Source organism: Centrocercus urophasianus, unplaced genomic scaffold (assembly GCF_019232065.1).
Source record: "Centrocercus urophasianus isolate 14NV4802_14NV808 unplaced genomic scaffold, USGS_Curo_1.0 seq_43, whole genome shotgun sequence".
Classification (NCBI taxonomy): domain Eukaryota; kingdom Metazoa; phylum Chordata; class Aves; order Galliformes; family Phasianidae; genus Centrocercus; species Centrocercus urophasianus.
The window spans coordinates 704,244-725,094 of NW_024885011.1; the positions used below are offsets into that span (position 1 = coordinate 704,244).

General features: G+C 59.8%; 1 protein-coding gene across 1 annotated transcript in view; it reads left to right on the forward strand.

Annotated features, from left to right (window-relative positions):
* Positions 1-234: 234 nt before the first annotated feature.
* Positions 235-20,851, forward strand: part of ADGRB2 (adhesion G protein-coupled receptor B2) — a 67,322-nt gene continuing 46,705 nt past the window's right edge. The window contains exon 1 of the mRNA XM_042834146.1: positions 235-347. The gene's annotated coding sequence lies outside the window, so the exon portion shown is untranslated. The remainder of the gene's footprint in view (positions 348-20,851) is intronic.

A 20,851-nucleotide genomic window follows, 5' to 3' on the forward strand; every position in this document is an offset into this window, starting at 1 on the left:
CGTTCTGCTTCCCAGGCCCTGGGCTGGAGAGCACAGAGCAGAGCCTGGCTGGGGGTGGCCCTGTGTGAGCACAGCCTGCAGCGTGGGGTGGCGCTGGGCTGGGAGCGGGGCTCCTGGAGAGGTGGCTGTGGGTGAGACACAGAGCTTGGGAGGCTTTATTTGGGCAGCGGCTGCGGTGATGCTGGCAGGGCGGCTGGAATTGGAGGTGGCTGTGACTGTGCCCTTTCTTTCAGGGCTTAACTTTGTAGATGAATGCAAATGAGGGACGCCGAGAGCCAACGGTGGAAGAAAATTCCTGATCCAAACCTGTGGAGGAATAAGAAGAGCTCCAGTGAGAAAAGAAATGGGTAAGCAGTTGCTTCTTCTCTGCCTGGTGAGGGAAACCGAAGGCACCGAGTCGTGCCGTGACTCCTTTAGGGCTGCGCACTGCGTCAGCAGCAGGCACAGAGCGGGTCCAGGCCGTCCTCCTGTGCTTCATGGTGCTGCTTTGGCCTTCAGGGAGCCTTTGCTGAACGCTGGGGCTGCAGCCCTTCATTGAAGGCTCGTCCCCGGTGCTCCTGGTGCTGCTGGTGGTTGTGGTGCTGCAGAGTGGGGCACAGCGTGGCGCTCTGCCCGGCGGGACGTGATCTTTGGTAAGGCCAGCTGAGCTGCTGACCTTCCTGGGCTGCTGTTTTGTCTCTGATTTGTGTTGTCCTTGCTACCCAAAAGGCTGCTGTCTCATGGGCTCGCTGGGTGCTGTGATCTTGCTGGTTATTCCAACTGACCAGACTCAGTGCTTTGGGGTACCTTGAGCTGCAGTAATTCTCCGTGCAGCCTGAGTCTTCTGCCACTTTGTCTGTGATTTATTGCCATTTCAAATTTCAATTTACAGCAGTGAAAGGGGAGAGGACACTTGTGTGAAATATAAACAGCTTTAGGACTGAAATAAGAAAATTCTCCTAGAGAAAAAGACAGCAGAACCCATCAGGCTGGGGCTGAGCGGGGCTGGGGGAGATGTTCATGCAGCACCAGAGGGTTCTTGATCTCAGGGCTGCCTGCGAGCTCAGGTAGGAGAGCAAAGTGCTGGGAGAGCAGCAGCCTCCTGCTTTTCTGAGAATGACGCAGGGATCGATTTGTTCCTGCAGAACGCTTCAATCCTGTCCTTCCAGCGTTTGGCAGGGAGGGGAGCGTCTGTTTTGCTGGAAGATATTTCAGCAGTCCTGACACGTGCTTTTGTGCTGCTCGGGGGCAGCGAGCCAGTCGTGGGCGCAGGGAGCTGGGTGCAGGTCTGTGGGCTCCTGGGGCTGTGGGGGCTGCCTGGGGGGCTGGAGCAGTGTGGGGCGGGCTGCACGGCGGGGCACCTTCTGTGTGACCGGAGTTGGGGTGGCTGTGGGGTCTGTGCAAGCTGTAGGTTTCTTCCCTTCACTCCTTAGGCACTGAGAATGAAGTGACTGGTTGTGAAATGTGGTCAGGCTGACAGGGAGAAAAACCTGGAGGAAGAGCTGCAGAATGCACTTCATTCTAATTGCTGCCTCTCTTCACAGCTGTTAGCGAGGCTGCCCCGTCTGTTTGCAGTGCTTGGGACAGGGACCTGGTGGGCACTTCTGTGTGTGATGCTCATTCACATTGCAGGTATCTCTGCAACCGGGATTCCGAGTCAGGATTCCGAGCGAGGCCTCGTCGTGCAGCCACAGAGTGGGGAAGGGAGGGGGAAAAAAAAGATTCCATAAAAAAAAATGTTGTCAAGGAAACTGCTTTCACAGTCCCACTCCGTGCAGCCAATAAGGCACAAAGAAAAGTCTCACCACGCAGAGCTGCGTGCAGCACGGGCTAGGCTCCACAAACGTAATTGAGACAGCAGGAATTCAGTGCTAACTACAAAGCCTTGTTTTGATTACCGTGTGGACTCCATCCCAACCTACTGTAGTCGTTCTTTGTGCCTCCGTTAATGAGCCAGCCTCGCTTTCCTTTCTGTAAAGCTAGCCAGAAATTTTAAGTAGGAGAGGGGTCATGGGGAAGGTGTCAGCAATGACTGCAGGCTTGCTTTTGGTAGCAGTATTCTTCCTGCAAGGATAATTACTTAAAGCGAGACGAATGCTCTGCATTTCAGTTAACTCCTCTCCAGCCTACATTAAATCCATTACGGGATGCCTTACGTCTGACATTTGCGTCTTTGTCCTTAATGATGACAGTAAATCTAAACACCCCAGGAGGGCTGCGCAGCGCTGCCAAGGCTCAGCCTGCTGCTGCTGCACGGCCGCACCGTCGCCCCGCGGCTGTGAGCGGCTCTGCTGGGAGCAGGATGGAGCCGGTGTCTCCCACACGCTCCCATCGCGGAGCTCCGAGTGACGCTGATGAGCCGCGGTTGCTGCCTGGTTACTGGGTAGCAGCACTGTCCCAGGTGGATCCGTCGGAGGTAATTCATCACACGGCTTTCATGTTTGTGTTCTGCTGAGCTGAATCCAAGCCTTCCACTTCTTTCGGGACCTCAGTGAGAAATCAAAGCGAGGTTGCCAAAGGGCGGCAGAATTAAACTGTTGGCCTTTGCTTGGAAATGGCTTTAAGTGATGCTCACAGCATTGAGTCTTTGGCGAGAGCCGGGGTGGGAGGCAGCTCTGGGCAGCTGTTCTGCAAACAGCACTTGTGTCTGTCTGCCTTCTGCCCCATGGCTGCGATGGCTGGCAGCCCCAGCGCCTCAGAGCGCAGCCGTGCGTTCAGCTGCTCCAGCCTGAAGTCCCAACCAGCTCTGCACTTCTGGGGCGCTTCCCTCCTGTCCCCCTTCTGAGCTCCTGCCTGAGCTCAGCTGTCTGCAGGGGTTCTGCTGCCCGCCCCCAGGAGTTCCGTTCCTGGGCACTGTGGTGCCAATGGGGTGAAGAGGGGCTTCGCTGTGGGCCCGGCTGCTGGCACTGCTAAACCAAGCGGGTCTCCAAGCCGGGGCTGCAGCACTGAGAGATGAAATGCCACCTTTCCTCCTGCTCTCATGTTTATGTATTTGCTGTATGCGCTGCCATTACTCCACCTGTTTGGTGATAATGTGTGTTTGGGATAGAGCAGCTGCTAAAGTGGCACGCGGGGCGGATTGCATCGGCAGGTGACATTTTTCACTGGGTTTATCTTCGCCAACAAGCTGGGCCTGCAATAAAGTGGCTGCTCCTTCATTTACCACAGGACAAAGCTGCCATTATTCAGGGGCAGAAGAAAGCGAAGCCCCAGGAGATGAGCGGGGTGTGTGTGTGATATCCTGCCGCCTGCGTGCAGGCATTAATGCGAGAGCTCAAGGTCAAAGGCTGCCCAGCTCGGGAGGCAGGAGGGGCCTTCAGAAGGAAGAACGGTTTATTTCTTTGTCTCGTGGAGTCATGCATCAATTATCCGTGGCGTCTGAAAGCCTGGGGAGGGAATAGATTTGCTGCTCTTTCAGGGAGTTCTGTGTGTGCTGCTCGTTTGCTGGGCAGCAGATTCAGACTGCATGGCTCAGCCGGGGCCTGAAAGCAGAGGCACGATGCAGCCCACAGAGGGGAAACCTGGAGGGCAGCAGCTTTGCTTTCGGTCTCGGGTGGTCCTTCTGTCTTTCGTGAGGCAAATGGTGCTGATAATGTGAATTAGGGAAATCTGCTGCACGCCGTTCTAGAGGGACTGCTGAGAAATTGAAGAAGAAATTACCAGTCCTGTGTGACGGAGTTGTGGCAGGCTTTAAATATCAGATCAGCTCTGGTCTCTGAGATCTAAAAGCGATTTCCTTGTGCTTTTATGTTTGAAAAAAAAACCAAAACAGAGCCAAACCTGCTCGTCCCTGCTGCAGTGTTGTATCATGACAGGACAGCTTTCAGCCTGCTGCCACCCTGCTCCCAGAGGAGGGAGCTCAGTGCTGTGTGTGAATGCAGCTGCACCCCCTGCGATAAACCTGGGGGAGAGCCCTCGCACCACCCAGCAACCAGCACTGCAAAACCCATCCGCGGCAGGAAGGCACAGCTACAGGAGTTGGAATGGAAACAGCTTTCTGCTGAGCACAGCAAGAGCTGAGCATCGTCTCAGCCTCCATCCCGAGGGGAATCCCGTGCTGTTGTGCTGTACAGGAGTCCAGCTGTGCAGTGCAGGTGGACCTGGGCTGCACTGCAGGTGTTGCAGCCTGGCTGGGGCTCTGGGGCTGCAGGGGGACGGAGGGGCCCTGAGGCAGTCCCCGGCTGGGGACAACTGGGGGCTGTTTCCACCTCCGGATCAATAGCAATCAGCTCTTTGTTTTGAGGAGAAAACGTGTTCTGTTGTCTGAGTCCTCAGCGGTGAGCTGATTAGAGGAAGCAGTTGTGCAGCATGAAAGGATGCCTCTCAGCAGCACAGCACGTGGGTTTGCTTTGCTGCCTGCAGTCCATGCGCACGCTGCTCGCCTCGCTCCACCACGGCATCAGAGCACACTGCTTTCCTCCCTGCCCCGAACTGCTCAGCACGTGGAGCCCAGCTGTCTGCAGTGCCCTCGCTGTCCTCCGTCCAGTGAGCAAGTTTTGGCAAGGGGGATAAATAGAGACCAGCCTCATATTGAAAGTGCAGTAACACAGAAAGCAGTCGTGCTTGGAATCGGGCACAAGTTTGAGGGCTTCTGCCTGCTGGGCTTAATGCAGCAGGGAGCATCTCCTAATTGATGGCAGCACTGCTGCTCTGGAACATTGACAGGGAGCGCTGATAGCAGGTCGATACGTGCTGCAAATGGAGCAGGATTGGACCTGTTGCTCCTCAAGACCTCCCGTGACAGGGAAGGAATGTCTGCAGGCTGGGGAAGTGATTTCCCAGCTGGGCAGTGCCCTGCACTGAGCGCTGAGCGCCGTCCCATTACCGCGCTGCCGCTGTCACGCCGTGTCTCCACGCCTCATAAAGCTTCTATCATCAGCTCGAGTCCCTCATGGCTGCTGTGTGGCTGAGGCAGAAAACAGATGAGAGCAGCTGTGGGAGCTGAAGGCTGAGGGAGTTCCTGCTCCGTGGAACCCAGCGCTGCTCTCCAGTGAGAGGAGGGCAATAAAGCACCGCAGTTCAGTGTGAGACAAAGGAGGGAATCTGGTTGGGTGCCTTGGCAGAAGTCAGGCAGGAAGTGATTCTTATTCCCTTGACGAGGATGTTCCAAGGATAACAACGATGCTGAGGGCAGCGACCTGCAGATCTTTGCTGAAACACCAACAGTACGCACAGCCCCCATCTGGGGATGTCCCCTGTTGGGAGGGCTTTGCTGGGTGCGGGAGGCACAGAGCTGCCCTGGTTCTGTGCTTCTTCTTCCTCCGGGCTCCTGAAACCCATTAAAAGCCCACAGTGCTTCTCACGTCCCGTGGTTGTGCTTCATAGAACGTGCTGAGAGGGTGAGCATCTTCAAGGGTGCTGGGAATGCATTCTGGAGAGTTTTAGGGCAAGGGCGATTGGGCCACAGGGAAAAGGTCCTGGCACCGCAGTGGTGAGCTCTGCCAAGATGGGAATCTCCCGATTGAGGAGCCATTCCTACCCAGTTCTCCCAGATTCCTGGGGCAGACTCACCGACCTCCCTGCCCCTGCTGTGGGATGGGAGCAGCTCCCCAGGAAGCGCCCTGCAGCTGCAGGAAAGTCGGGCCTTTTATTTTTGTTTTTTAGGAGACTGCTGATTGCCTTTTAATTAACAGCAGGCAGTGTGTTTGTTCAGCATTTGGGAAGAGTCCAGACGAGCTGCTTTGCCCCAGGGCTCGGATGCCGTGTGTGGGGATCCGGGCACGGCGCTGCCTGTGTGCGCATGGCGCTGCTTCCATAGCAGGCTCTGAAGGTTGGCCTCGATAATCTATAAATAAAGAGGGAGCTTCAGCGGGGTCAGAAACAAATCCGTGACACTTTGCATCAGCGGGGAGAAAACAAAATTCCGTCCAAGGTTTTATTCAATAGAGAAACTGATAATAAACCTTCCAGCCTCCAAACCGGCCGTTGCCGTGGCAACCAACGTGCTGGGATGCAGGATGGATGCGGAGCGGCGCCGCTCGGCGGCTTCGCCGGGGTGACAAAGGGACGTGAAGCTGGGACACGTGGGGGCTTTGCTCTTGGACAGCCCAGGTTCAGCTCAGCCCGGGGAAGGGGAGATGTGGGCAGTGCTGGTGGGGGTCTGAGCTGGATGAGGTGGGCTGTCACTGCGCACGGCCATCCTGACAGAAAAGGGGAGGAAGGGGGTTCAGCAAGCAGCCCACGTTGGTTCCATTGCTTTCTGTTTTAGTTTTCTCTGCCATTGACAGGTGGGTGCATGTTTATAAATCTGGTTTCTCCTCCGGAGCCGACGGCAGGGAGCAGGAGGCGCTGCCTTCGTGTGTCACCTGTTCAGTGCTTCACACCATGCGCCCTGCAGGACAGAAAACTAAAGCTCCGTGTCGAGCAGGTTGGATTCCTGCCTTGCAGGGGACGCTGCAGCTCTCCCTTCTCCTGGGTGTGCTGATGGGTGCGGCGGACTTTCCTGGTCATTATTTCATAGCCTGCGGGGCTCCCTGTGACAGCCGCCACCGCTGTCCTCGTCGGGCTGGGGGAGGAGATCTGCGAGCTCCCGACGTGCGGCAGGGAAAGCGCTCTGCAGAGCGGCTGCTTTGTCTCCTGCAGAGGCAGGCGCTGTCATCCAGCCAGAGTCAGGAGGGAGAGCAGATGGTGACCTGCTTTCGCCAGTGAAAGAATGAGGCTGGGAAGACACCGTGGAAGAGAGGGCGCGGGGCGGAGGCCCGGCGGTGCCGTGGCTGAACGAGGCTTTGTTTCGGCTGGGCCCGGCGCGAGGCTCTGCCCACCCCGGGGAGGCAGACGTCCCACGGCGAGGGGGTGGTGGTGCAGCGCGGGTCTCCGCCGTCCTTCCTTTCAACCCACGGTGGATCCCTGTGTGTGCGGTGGGATGGGGAGAACGCTGTGCAGCTCCAGTTGAACTCCTGGAGGCGCGGGCTGCCCCAGGTAGAGGCGCTGCTGACCTCAGCCCGTCCTGGCAGGGATTTGCCCAAAGCAGGGGATGAAGATGTTTTCCCCTCGTTTTCCTGCGCGCTGTTAACTGTTGCAAGATGATTCACTGTTATGCATACAAACATATGCTTCTTCTTGGAGTGTTGCTAATTTCTTGGCTTTGGCAGCTTCTTCAGGGAGTTTGGCCACGGTTGGTTCGCGTCGAGTGAACAAGTGTTGTTAATGCCTATCGCTTTGTGCAGGGCTGTGCTGCGGGGGAATTGCGGTTGGAGCTCCATCCCTGCTCTGGGTTCACCTGATGAAGGCTGCAGCTCAGCGCGGGCGATTTCTGCTCCTGCAGAAGGTGGCAGAGCGGGTCAGCATGGAACTCCAAATTCACCTGAGATGTGGAGCTGCCCGAGTCGCCGTGGTGAGGGATTTGCTGCCTTTTGAAGCCGTTTGGGGGCTCTGTCCCTTGCAGTGACACGGAGGGGAGCAGGGAGGCACGGCCGTCCCTTCCCAAAAGGGGATTCTGAAATGATGGAGGAGGGAATGGATGCTGATGGATGAGTGTGTCACGCCACGGTGGCTCATCCAGATCTGTCCCAGGTCCTGTGTGCAGCAGGAGGCTCCCAGGTGCTGCCTGGAGGAGGGCAGGGGCTGCTTCCCTGCACTGCTGCCTTCTGGCGGAGTCCTGGGGAAGGCTGGGCAGGGGGAGGGTCCTGTACAGCAGGAGGGCGCCCTGCACACATCGGGGTTTGGGAGTATTGGCAGGAGGGAGAGGTTCTTTGCAGGCTGGAGAAGCTATTTAAAGAGGGCTGGGGTGAACTGAAGTGTGGCCGCACAGGGAGATGGAATTCACGAGAGGCTGAGGAGCGTTACAGTAATTAGGATGGGATACAGGCAGGAGAGTGAGTCACCCAGAGATTAGCTAAATCTCCACAGGATTATTATTATTATAAGGGAAAATCCTGCAGATGCTGGATTTCAGCAGCTTGAGAAGTCACCTTCAAAGGGGGACTTTCCAGGGCACTGACCTTGGAAAAATGGCTCTTGGCTTAATGGGGATTTGGGCTCAATGCTGGGCTGGCCCAGGGTGCCAAGCAGCTGGGAGTCACCCAGAAGCTTTGGGTGCAGGGCTGGGAGGTGACCCTGTCCCTAAAGATTCCCGTCCCGTGTTTTCCTCTCCTGAACGTCTGCTGTGACACAAGGGAAAACTGCTGGCGATGCTGTGGGTGATGCCCTTCTCCCTGGGGTGCTCCTCATCCCTGCTCCTTCTGGCCGGGCCGTTAACTTCCAGCACATGAAACGGCTGTGAGCTGGGCAGCACTACGGGGCGGCAGCTCCAAGGCACGAGATCTGCCTCTGTGTTCTTTCCTTCTGCTGGCAGGCTGTCGGGATCCTCCGTGCCTTTTGATGAAAGGAGCAGGGAGGAAGGAGGCAATTGGATTACGGAGATCCCCGCAGCCTCTACAGAAGGGCTGCACTGTGATGGATTTCGCCCCGCAGGCGGATGTTGGAGGAGGGCTGCCGTTCAGCTCTCTGCTGTTAACCCCTCTCCTTGTCCCCGTAAGGCTGTGGATTAGCCAGGTTTAGCCTGGCGGGGCGGGGAAAGCCTCGTGCTGTTCTGCTCGTTTCCAGCCCTGTGCTGGGTGGGCTGAAGGCTCCGCTGAGCAGCAGCCGTCACTTTGGGTTGAGGCTGAGGTCTGCAACCCCGGCCCAGAGGTGCCTTCCTGGCAGAGATCCTTTGGTGCTGCGGTGCTGCAGCAAATCGTGGAGCATCCTCAGGCAGCTGTCGACCTCTGCCCGCCGCTCCTGTCCCTCCCAATTAGTAGGGCCTCGTTAGCACTGCTGTGAGTGCATCAGGGCTGCCGTGCTCCAGGTCCATCGCAGCACAGACCGCTGCACCGAGCCCAGGGCTTCTCAGTGCAGCTCTGCAGCAGCACAGGGGTTGGGGAGGGGATTTCTGTGCTGGTTGGGATCTCAGATGGCCCCACATCACCCTGCCCCACCAGCGGGGAGGCGATCGGTGCTTCCCTCCTGCTCTGCCCCAGTTCCCCATGCCCTGGATGAGCAGCAGTCCCATCTGTAGCGCAGGCCCTGGGCTCGCTCTGAGCGGATTAGACCTTAATCCTAAAAAGATAAAGCAGTGCTGAGGGACCATGGGGGAGTTCTCCAGCCTGGGGAAAGGGAAGAGCTCCCCCACAACAGCACCTGGGGCTTGGGCAGCAGGTGATGGTCCCAGCCTGCTTACAGTGAGAGCAGTCATTGCCTGCACCGTGCCGCCGCTGTGCCGTTAATGAGCTGGCAGTGTGAGCCGTGGCTGCAGCTCTCCAGCAGTAACGATTTTCCTCTGCTGCCCACACCGATGTGGAAGGAAGGTTTGGGGAGGTAAAGATTTTAATTGGATGCTCGCGCTCTGAAATGCCTTCGGTAGGAGATCAGAGCGGCGCTGGCCCCGTGCTCCTGCTCAGAGCATTCTGTGTCAGGGGAGGGGAGCTGAGGTCTGTGGTTCTGTGTTTTGTTGGGGTGGAGGCAGAGGTGCCTTCAAAGGGAGCCCCGTGCAGGGCAGGGCGGAGCGAGGCTGTGTGCTGAGCTGGGGAGGGCAGAGCAGCTCATGGGTGGCAATGGTGCGCAGCGTGCTGATGGCTTTTGTGGGAGCTGCGTGCAATTAGCAGGCGAAGTCTCACATCTGATGCTGCTCTCCTTAAGCGTGAAGGCAGTGAGACCTTGTTTGGGCTGTGATTGCCTTTCCGTGGCACGGAGCTGCTCTGCAGTGCACACAGCAAAGCTGCTGCTCGCTCCAGGGGAGGTTGGTGCGCCTGGAACAAACCCAGAGCTTCAGTGCCATCCCTCACAGAGGGGGCCTGGCTGCGTCCTGCCCCAGGATGGAGCTCTGATGGGGAGCCCTGAGCGGGGCTTTCAGTGGGCAGGTGGTGGGTATTTCACTTCCCACTGTTTGCTTCTGGTCTGAGAAATGCGAAGCGTGTGCCCCAGCCTGCAGGAAGGCCGCTTAATAAACGTCAGAACTAAATAATAGAGATTAATAGCAATAACAACCTTGGTGCTGCGTTGCATGCATCGGCCTTGGGTAAATCTGAAGGGCACCACATAAATAACAGCAATAATCTCGTGTCGTTTTGCTCCTCTGGCTTTAAAAGCAGGAGCTCAGGAGGCGCTCTGGGCAGGTGTGAAGGGTGGGCGCTGAGATGTTGGAGCTGTGAGCAAACCTGGGGCTGCTCCCAATGCCTGGGGAACGGAGGGGCGCAGTGCTGAGATGGCTGTGCTGTGCTGTGATCAGTGCGAGCTGCTGCCCAGCTTTACTTTTAGCTGTGGTCAGCTTGGAGCTGCATCCATGTGTTTGGGGTGGGTTGCCCCATTGGTGGCAGCTCGGGAAGGAGGAGGGTTCCCTTTGTGGAGAGTTGGGCTCAGAACCCTCGTATCGCTGCTGGTGCAGGCGGGGTGGGAGCAGGGCGGCTGTGCAGCTGTGGGATGCCTGCAGGATCCTGTGCCCCAGGCAAGGGGACAGCGTGGGGGACCCCAAGGGAGAAGTGGCCTCTGTGCTGGGTGCCCCGTGTCAGCAGCCCTGGGAATGGCAGCAGTTTGCTGCCCTCTAGTGAAGCCCAACCGCCTGCCTCCTTCCGGGGGCCCCGTGGCACCGCCGTGTCCTTTTGGGGTCCCTCACATCCCTCGGGACCCCCCCTCCTTGCAGCCATACGGTGGGTTTTGCTGCTGTCCTCTGCAGGCTCACCACAAACCGACCCAAAGCAGCTGGCATTGCCTGCAGCACGGCGGGACCCTGAGCTGCATTGGGTGCCCTCCGCCCTGCCCTGTGCCGCGGGGCTCAGCCCTCGTTGCCCCCCGCCCTGGGGATGCACTCCTGGTGCCACGCACTGATGAGACGTTTGCTCCGACCTCTGCCCGGGCAGCTGTTGCTGTGTGTAAATAATACAAATCAATTAGCAGGAAAATCAAAGCTAGGCACACTTATAATTAGATAATCCACCAGCCCCTGATATAATTAATTACGTTAATAGGGCTGCCCGCAGTGTGGAAGCGGGCGTCCTGCCCTGCTGTGGGGGATCTGTGTGCATCCCTGGGGGGCTCAGCCCCATCCTGACCGCGCCAGGGACGTCCCAGTGCCCTTCTGTGCTGTCCTGGCTGCCCAGGCTGAGCTGGATCCAATGGTCCTGCGTGGCCGTGCTGCGGACGGAGCTCGGATGGCGCCGGGGCTGGGAGCAGAGCCTGGGGCTGCTGCGCTCTGTGGGTCTGCACGGCCCCCGGGGTCCCGGCGCCGCTGCCCGGCCACGGCTGCTCTGATCCCAGGTAATTGGATTTACAGGCAGCGCTGTATCCAATTACAGAATCCTAATTAACGGACCAAAGTTACAAGTGCGATGTGCCTTGCTTTCAGCAATTATGATTAATTTTGCCAGAATACACACGCAGACGTTGATTACAGGATCTGCGGGCAGGCGGGAGCTGAATGCTGATAATTGAGCCATCAGCGAGGAGGAGCCGTGTGGCACACGGGGCGATGCCGTGGCCCCGGGCAGAGAGGAACCACGGAGCAGAGGCGGGTTCCCGTGGGGACCGCTGGCTCCCTGGGGCGGTGGCTCCTTCCTTTTCCTTCGGGGCTGCCCCAGTTGGGGAGGGGGCCGCGGGGCTGCCATCTGCCGGTGCCCCCAGACCTGGTGCTTTCCTGAGGTGCAGCAGGGCTGGGGCCGCTCCTCGCCTTGCCGGGTGAGCACAGGGATGTCGCGTTCACCGCACGGCACAGCGGAGCCGGGGAACGCAGCGTGTGCCGCCAGGAAACCGTGCTGCACGGAGCCAGGTGAGCCCTGCAGCGCAGGGGGGCTCTGCTGGGCTTCCCTCCTTTGGAATCAAAGCAATCCCTCAGCGGGGCCGGGCTGAGTGCCGCCCTGCAGGATGGGGCTCGCGGTGCCACCGTGCGCTGCTGCTGCTCTCCGGGTCAGGGCAGGAGTGCAGCGCGGCGCTGAGGCTCATCCGAGTGGAGAATCTGCCTCTGCGATTTTTAAACCAAACGTCATAAATCGTCTGCAAAAGAAAAAGGCCTTTCATCTCCAAAGGGCGCATCTCGGCGCCGATAAAGGCTCCAGCCCTGCGTCTTCATTTGCTCCACGTTTCCGAGCGCCTTCACTTCGCCCTCACTTCTTTCAAACTGCAGATCAGTGGGGAGACCCCGGTGTGGGGAACGGTGCTGGGTGCTTGCCCGGCCCTGCAGCTGCTCGCGGGTGGGAGCTGGGGTTTGGAGACGAGCTGTGCAGCGGGGAGCCGCCCTGTGGGACGCGGCCGCGCCGTGGGCGCACGGCTCAGCACCTCTCGCACGGCGTCGGCCCCGCTCGGCCAGGAGGGGTTTCCAGCAGAGCTCCGGGCGATGCCCAACCCCTGCCTCCTGCCTCCCTCCTCTTCCTCACCCCTGAGCCCTCCGCTTCTGTTCCTGCGCTTTGATCTCCTCCGGAAAGCCCCTTCCTCGCGCGGAGCCGAGCGGAGCCTTATTAAAATAGATGAAGAGCCGCCTTTGATCCGCCGCGCCGATCCGAAGACCTTTCCCCACTGCGAGGCTTCAAGCGAAGCCGTCCTCCTTTCATCCCCGCAACACGTGGAGCTGCTGCCCCGGCCCGGTGTGCGCGGTGGGACCCGGTGCTGCGCCTTGGGAATTGGGGATGTGGGCTCACAGGGGGGTCGCCGAAACGCTGGGGGTGGCAGAAAGGCAACGGGAAGGTGAAATAGAAACAATGGAGGGGAAAAAAAAAAAAAAGACCGGAATCGAGGGTAGCTGCCCCCCTGGGCAAAGAGAGCTTGTTAGACCTTTAGAACGACGTGCCTGAATTTGGTAAAATGTGAATAATTAATCCTCCCCCGTGTGGGTTGGGCTCTGCGCGCACGTGAAGCTGGGTGCGGAGCAGCGGGGGAGATGTGCTGTGGGGACGGGCATCGGGGGGGGGGGGGGAGATGCGGATGGAAGTGCAGGGATAATCCAGAGGCTGCCCCCATCCCACCTCCCCCACCTCCATCCCCACCGGGGCTCCCTGGACAAATATTTGTCCAAATGGTTCAAGCAGAGCAAATCCTCCTAATCGCAGCAGGTCAGCTGGCAGGCGGGCGGCCGTCATCCCGTGGCTGTGGCACAGGGACACGCGGCTGCTGCTGCCCAGCAGGGACTGGGGACCCCCGAGCCCCCTCCCCGCCCGGCGCGATGCCCCCCGCCCGTCCCAGCCGTGGTTACGGGCCGTTAACAGGACGTGATTCACACGCGGTGCTTAATTAGCAATTCAGTTAACGGTTTGTAATTCAGGCACGACCCTGATTGCATCCGAATGCTACTTTATTTCTTCTCTGCCGCTTGCATTCTGAGCACTAATTATGCCTCTTTGGATGCTAATTGCTTCCCAGCCCTCTGCCGCTGTCTTTCCCGAGCAACATTTATTTTTCATGCGTCCATGTGTTTAAACTAATAAAAGCCGGAGGGGAGGAGGAGGGAGCAGCAGCGGTGCGAAGCTTCGTGGAGATCAAACATCCCGGGAAGGTGAGCGGGGACGCGTTGCCATTGCCGACGCATCGGCTCCTGCAGCCCCGCTCCCTGCCCGCGTCCTCCTGGGGACAGGGATGCTCTGCACGCCGGGATGCTTCGCTCTGAGAGATGCTTTCCCTCTCCCGGGCTGCGTTCTGGGCCCAGCGGCCTGGATGGAGCACCGCTGATGGATGGTGTGAAATGGCTGGGCTGGCCGTGGGCACAGGGCTCCATTTCCCCCCTCTCCCCCCGTTGGGTCCGGCAGCCGGAGGTGCCCACCGTGGGGTGTCAGAAGAGCCGAAGCTTTGGTGCTGTCCCTCTGTGTGGGGACACGGATGGGGACAGGCAGATGGCTGGGTTGTTGAGTGGCAGCAGACCGGGGATGAGATGACAGCGCCGAGCCAAGGCAGCAGCTGGGACTGCTAACAGTCAGCTGCTGAGCTCGGATGGGGACAGGGAGAGAGCAGAGGGGTCAGCGTGGGGACGTCGCTGCCTGTGGCCCCACAGGGCCGCGCTCCTGGAACGCACAGGGCTGTGGCGAGGTGCTGATGAGGCACCTGGGGGGGTGCTGAGCATCCTGAACTCATCGCACCTGGGCGGCTGCAGAACCAGCTGAGGGCAGAGCAAAGCTGCGTGGGGAGGGGGGCTGAGCCCCTCACTCAGCTACCAACGTGGGGAGGGAGGGAGCCGAGCCGCCCAGTGCCGCGGAGCAGCAGAAGCAGCGCTGGAGGGGTGAGTTCAGAGCGCTCCGTGCCTCGGTTTCCCCCCTGGTGTTGCAGCCCTCGGGGTGGCACTGGATCAGGGGATGCCGTGGGGCTGTAGGGGGTGATGGGCGCATCCTGCGGTACAGCTGAGCGCCTGCCGGTCCTCCCCGATGGCTTTGGTGGCCTCAGAGCTCGGGGAGCAGTCGGGGCAGCGATGATGGGAGCGGTTCGCACGTGGCACACGCCTGAGCCCAGCCCCCCTCCCTCCAGTGCTGGTTGTGCAGGCAATTAAGCTGCAATTACTCCGCAATCGGCGCTACCGACACCGCGAGGAGGAGCGGAGGCGCTGACCCGTCGCGGCCCCGCACGGAGGGCTGCGCCCGGGGCTCACAGCGCGGTGCTGCGTTGCGCTGAGCGGAGCTGAGGGCAGAGCCGGGCGGTAGGGAGCCCAGAGGCGGCTTTTATTGCCCTCAGTAATGACTGTATCGCTAACAGGTCTTTAATTATCGCAGCCGCTCTCGTTAATGGCCCTGCGAGCCATGGTTACGGCGCTGAGCGCGGAGCAGGCGGCGTGCCGGGGCCCCGCTGCTGGCTCTGTCCCTTTCCGTGCCTCAGTTTCCCCACGTTTGGGGTCCAGCTGCCGCTCGAGGGGTCACAGCCGTGTGCCGGCCGCGCCGCAGCCCCCCGGAGGGGCCATCGGAGCTGGAGGAGCCGCTCGTCGTGGGCTGAAGCCATCGGCCCGTGGTGTGCAGTGCGTGGTGGGGGCCGGGGGAGGCCGCAGAGCACTGCAATGCCCGGCGTGTCCTTGCTGGGGGTGCGGTGTGAGCGTGGGAGGTGACGTGGGGACGGCAGCAGCGGGGCTGCAGTGGAGCTGAGCCGTGACCTGGGAACGGGGGAAAAGGTCGGGGCTCAGCGCTGGGTTCGGGCCGCACCAGAACGCGGCGCTGGGGAGCGGGGGGGGGGGAAGCTGCAGGTCCAGCACAGCGCTGGGTGCGGCTGCGGAAGGGCGATGGCAGCCCTGGCTTCCAGTTGTGCCGCAGTGCCCCGCTGCTCTCGGTGTCCCACGGGGGTGGACGGCGCTCAGCCGGGCGCCGATGCGGCCCTCCTCGTTTATTCAACACGTTCGGCAATCGCCGAGGGAGCAGCAGCGGTATTTGCACTGGGCTCCTGCTGGACGCCCTGCCGCCCCGGCAGCCGCTCGCCAATTGAATATCCGTCAGTAACGAGGAAAACAAACGCGCGGATCCCGAGCGCTCCGCATTAAAAGTTAATGCTACCGCCAGCACCTGCAGCAGGGAGGGAAGTGAGGAGCGCGTGGAGGAAGGCAGCAAAGGAGGGGGGAGCAATTAACAACCGGAAAGCGAGGAAGGGAGGCAATGAGGAGCGGGGGGGCGCCGTCCCGGCCTTCCCCTCCGTGCCGTTTTGGGGCCCTGCGGTCCGCGCCGAGTCCCCGTTTCCCAGGATTTTCTTCTGATTCCGATGAACGATGATTTGCGATCCGGCCGCGCGGTGGTTAAGAAGGGAAAGCGGAGCTCTGCGATACGCAGAGAATCGGAACCGCACGGAAAGGAAAAGGCTTTGAGGGTTACAATGGAGTATTATTAGAGCCGCGCGGGGCGGGCGGGGAAGCGCAATGAAAGCGGAGCGGAGCTGTGAGCCGAGCGGCCCCGCAGCCCCCACTGCTCCGCACGGAGGTATTTTTGGAAGGCGAAGAAGATTCCGTTTGTTGGGCCGTTTTTATCCGGCGGATTGACTCAATCCCCTGAATTTGGGTGAGAATGAAAGGCTCTGCGGGGGCTGAGACCACCCCGCTCCGCAGCCTTCGCCCCGCTCCCAGCAGGGCCCAGCACGGGGGGAGCGCTGTTAATTGCCCTTAACGAGCCGAGCAGCGCCGGCAGCCGCCGCGTTCTGCACCGCCGTCCTGTTTTGCTGCGGAGCTCCGGAGCGCCGCCGTCTCGTTCGCGGCGAATTGATTTCTGCAGCGCGTTGGGGAGAAGGGGGGCAATGAAACCAACCCCCCCCGCAGCTCCCGGCCCTCCGTGCGCTCATTTCTCCCCGTTTTCCAGGATTTTGGCGTCCTGGACGCTGCCGTCTCCATCCCCGTTGGTGCGGCGTTCCCCGGTCTGGGGCCGCCGAGCAGGGATTCTGCTGGAGGGAGAGACGAATTGGAATTATTCTTAATAAAACGGGGATCGTTTTCAATCACGTTGAAGTTATTTTTCTCCAGCCGCTTTGCTTGGCGCAGATTTCCCTGAAAAATGGGGAACTTTCATCTCTCGCCGCTCGGAAATCAATTCCTCACTGACAGCCGCGGTGCTTAATGGAGATGAGCACCGTTAGTTCTGCCCGGACAGCGCGGCCCATCCTGCAGGGCCGGGGCTCCAGGCTGCAGTTATGGCACAGCACCCGTGGGCTCCGCGTGGGTCCCTTTGAGTTTCAGTGGTGGAGCATTGAGGGCTGAGTCCTGTCGGTGTGAGGCTGTAGGGGTGGAGGTCGTGGAGTTTGTGCAGCCTGCTTGCATCCCCCTGACACGGCCGATGGGGTTTGTGAGCGGGGATGCTGAGGGTGGGAGCTGTTGCTGCTCGGTTCAATCCCATCGCTGCATGGTTGGGATCTGCCCTCCGAAAACCCTGGGGAGGTGAATGGAGGCTGCAATGGAGCAGGGAGCTCAGCGCCCTGCCTCGTGCCACTGGGGTTGGCACGTGGGGGTCCGCCAGCAGCAGGTGGTGCTGAGCACCACGTCCCACCTGCGGGGTCTTTGTGTCCCTGTCCCTTCTGCTGGGGGGTGGCTGTGATGCCCCACAAGTGCTCACATCGCTTGCAGTGCTGATCATCACCTCCAGCTGAACCCATTGGCACCTCTGCCCCCCTGGGCTCTGGATGGGGGTGGGGGCTCAGCATCGCTCCATCCACCTGCTGCCGGGGCAGCAAAAGGTTCTTTTAATCAGAGGCAATTTGATGCCTCGTTAATATCAGGGCTGATTATAAGGAGCGGAAGTTCAGCCTCCCCCCCTGATGTGCAGCTCACAGCCCCATGGGGCTGTGGTTGTGGGGAGTGCATCTGTGGGGCGGGGGAACATCGCAGCCCCATCCGTGGGTGTGATGGGTGGCAGTGGGATTTTGGGGCTCCTCGCCTCCTGTGTGTGCATGGGGATTATTTTCTCTCTGCACTAACGCCGCTCAATGTGTGCAATTTGCTTTTGGAGCCTCTCTGTATCCATGATATCTACGTCATGCGAGCAGCCAAAGCCTCCAAATCCCCATCCTTGTGTGCTCAGTGGGAGCTGATGGGGACCAAAGGGTCACAGCGGGGCTGGGAGGGACCCACAGGTGTCCCGGCTCCACCTGGGTCTCCCCGCTCCCTCAGGGGCTGTGGAGAGAACCCCATTCCTCCCTCTTCTTCCTTTCCCCTCCTGTGTGGGTTCAGACATAAATTAGAGCCTCTGTGAAGAAAACAACATCTGCTTCCCCTCCTCAGCCGCGCAGCTCCTAAAGGAGGAGGGGAAGCGCCCATCCACCCCAGAGCCCCCACCCGGCTCAGCACCTCCCAGCCCCCAGGGCTGCCTGTGGGATTTGGGGCTGGAGCTGCAGGTGGGCACGGGGGGCGATTCCTGTTATCCACGGAGGGGTGCAGAGGCCGCAAGGAGTGGCACTGAGCAACGCTGCAGGGCTGCTCAGCCCCGCTTGGTGCTGACTCTGCCCATTCCCCACTTGGGATCTCCGGTTCATCGCTGAGCTTCGCCCAAATTCAGCAGATCCAGCCGGGATTCCTGGCGATGCGCTGAGCTCCCGGTGCCCCTCGGTGCCACCAGCGCTGCCCTGGGAGCAGCTCATCCCCCGGGGCCGCAGCTCTGTGGGCACAGAGGAGCTGTGTGGCCCCGGGAAGCTGCCAATCCCCTGGCGGGCGCTGCTGATGAGCGCGCAATAAATTACAGCTAATTGGATCCAAGCATCTCGGCGGCTTTGTTCCCTCGCTGCCATTCGCTGAGTGGGACTATGAGCGCAGCTGCAGCCCCGGCTGATGGCTGTGGGGTGAGAGGTGGGATGGGGTGACAGCGGGGATGAGGGGACACGAGGGATGGGGGGACACGGAGGGGGGGGGGCCAGATCTGTGGCCATGTGACCCTGTGCCTGCTCAGCGCAGCGCCAAAAGGCCTCGTTAGTCCCCTGAGCTTTAACGAGGTGTGCATTTAATTAAATTCCTCTTAATTCCCCCTCCTCCCCTCCCTGCCCCATCCCCTGTGCCCTTTCGGAAGAGGCAGGCTGTGATTCGGTGCTGTTTGTAACTGCCAGCTCCGAATTGTAAAGTCTGAAAAGCACGAAGTTCCCCGTCTAATATTAACCATAATGAGATAAATGTAATTGAACAATTTTACCACGCCGTCCTCATTTCCCTTTTTAATTAGGTCCTTCTTCCGACGCAACGCCAAACCGTACGACTGTGAGTTGGAGCACTGGGTGTCCGTGCTGCGGGGGAGCCGTGCTGCAGGGCTGCCCCTGCCCTGAGCCATCCCCAAATGGGGAATTAATTGCACTGAGCGCCATAAATAGAGCAATAAAATGGGGAGGGGGGTGAAAGGGAGGTCGTGAGGCAGGGAGTGCTGGGATGGGGGGGTGCGGTGTGGTGGGGCTGAGCCCCCTCTGCAGCCACGGCATCCTGTGTGCGGCAGTGGGGCAGCGCTCTGCTTCCATGCACGCAAACCCAAGCGCTCGCCTGATCTTTCCATCTCAGGGTGAATGAGATCGGATGCAAAGGGCGAGAGGCAGCGGCTGCGACCCAGGGGGGTTGGGACGATGGGCGCGTGGGGTCTGGGGAGCAGCGGCCTCACTGAGCGCCCATGGGGCTGCAGTGGGGGCTGTGGGGCCGGGGCAGAACTCAGCCCTGCGCCGCCCACCCGTGATGCTCCGCGGTTGCATCGCTCCCACCGGGCCGAGCGGAGGGCAGGGATGGTGCAGGGGAAGCACTTAGTGCATTAGCAGCCCTTCCCGGTGTGCAGCCTGCCTGGCAATTAATCATTCATAAGGCTCAGACCCCTGGCACCGCTCGCAGTAATTCCACCTCTTGTGCTCCCCTTCCTCGCCGCAGCGCCGGCCCAGCAGAGAGCAAAGTTTGGACAAGTTGATCAATGAGGGCAGCGGTGCTGGCGGGGCAGCGGCTGCTCAGAGAAGGAAGGAATTAGAGCAGAAAAAGGGGCCTGGAGGATGCAGCTCTCCCTAATGGAGCGGGTTGCACTGTGCTGGTGGGAGAAGGGGATAAAAGCTGGAGCGCGGCACAGCATCGCATCGGCGCCCGTGTGCGGAGATGGCGCCCCGTCCTCCCCAAGGCCCCAGCACAGCCAGGGCAAGGGAAGCAGCACCACAAGCACCATCAGGGCTCCCATTTTCTCCCCCAGCCCCCAGTGTGGGCAGCACGGCTCTGTGTGCTGCCCGGACGGGGCGGACGTGGATGGCATCCAGCTGTCAGCCCCAGACCCAAACATCGTTAGGCAACAGCCGTGCGGGCGGAAAAACCTCGGTCCTTAAAAATGCAAATGATGTGTGGTGCCGAACGTCCTCGTTTGTCTGTAATTGCAAAATTCTTCGCCTCAATCAGCCAAAGATAAACTGTGTTATTTAGCGGCAATTTGGAAGCAGACGCGTTGGAAACAATGGGACAAATTCGGCTCTCGGCACTGCGGGGTTTGCAGCCCCGGGATGCCTCTCCCCACCTGGGCAGTTCATGAGCTGCTGCCCATCAGCCCTAACGAGGGGAGGGGGCTGCGATGGGAGCCCCGCGCCGTGGGGCCGCGCACTGCAGAGCACGGAGGTGATTCTGTTACAGCAATTTCATTTCCCTCTGCTCAGACCCACAGGAATGCAAACAGGATCCCCTTCGGATGCATCCCATCCCGCCATCCATCACCGCATCCAGACTTTATTATGCTCCTCTCTATATGTTATAAATTACGTTTTAATGATAAATTACGCACTCCTAATGCAAACTGCGGTCTCCCGTCGTCGTTAAAAACAATAATAGATTTGTAGGAAGCGAAAAGAGGGAAATGCATATTTATGAGGTTGGGCAGTTTGAGGAAAAAAGGCAATTGTGATCTGAAATATTGGGATTTATGAGTGGCTTCCCGGTGTAAAAGGGCTGTGCGTCTCCTCGCCTCCGAACATCAGCTCCAATGAGGGCTGGGTGCTGCCGGGAGCCTTTGGGACGGGGCTCTCCCTGCACCCACAGCACTCTGATGCACAGAGATGGGAAAAGCACAGAGCAAATGGGGTGAGCAATTGGGGGGGCAGCAGGGAGCCCCCGAGATGTTCATCTAACCCGCAGTGCTGCTGTAATTAGGCTTCTCACAGCAGTGTCAGGTGGCCCTAACGATGGCAGCTAATTACGGGCAGGGTGAGTGCTGCTGGTGCCCTGCAGGCTGCGGGCTCACAGGGGCAGCTGCAATGGGGCCACTGCAATGGGGCCACTGCAATGGGGCCACTGCATCTGCTCCCCACCCAGCAGTGCTGGTGGAGGAGGGGCGGGAGAAAGTGCGTTTTTGGCACGGTGCAGCATGCAGCCATCCTGCTGCAGCCTCTGTGCTGCTCCCTTCCTGCAGCGAGCACCGACTGCTCTCTGCAGAGTGCATCCCCCCCCCATCCTGCATCCCCCATCCTGCATTCCCCATCCTGCATCCCCCATCCTGCATCCCCATCCTGCATCCCTCATCCTGCATCCCCATCCTGCATCCCCCAT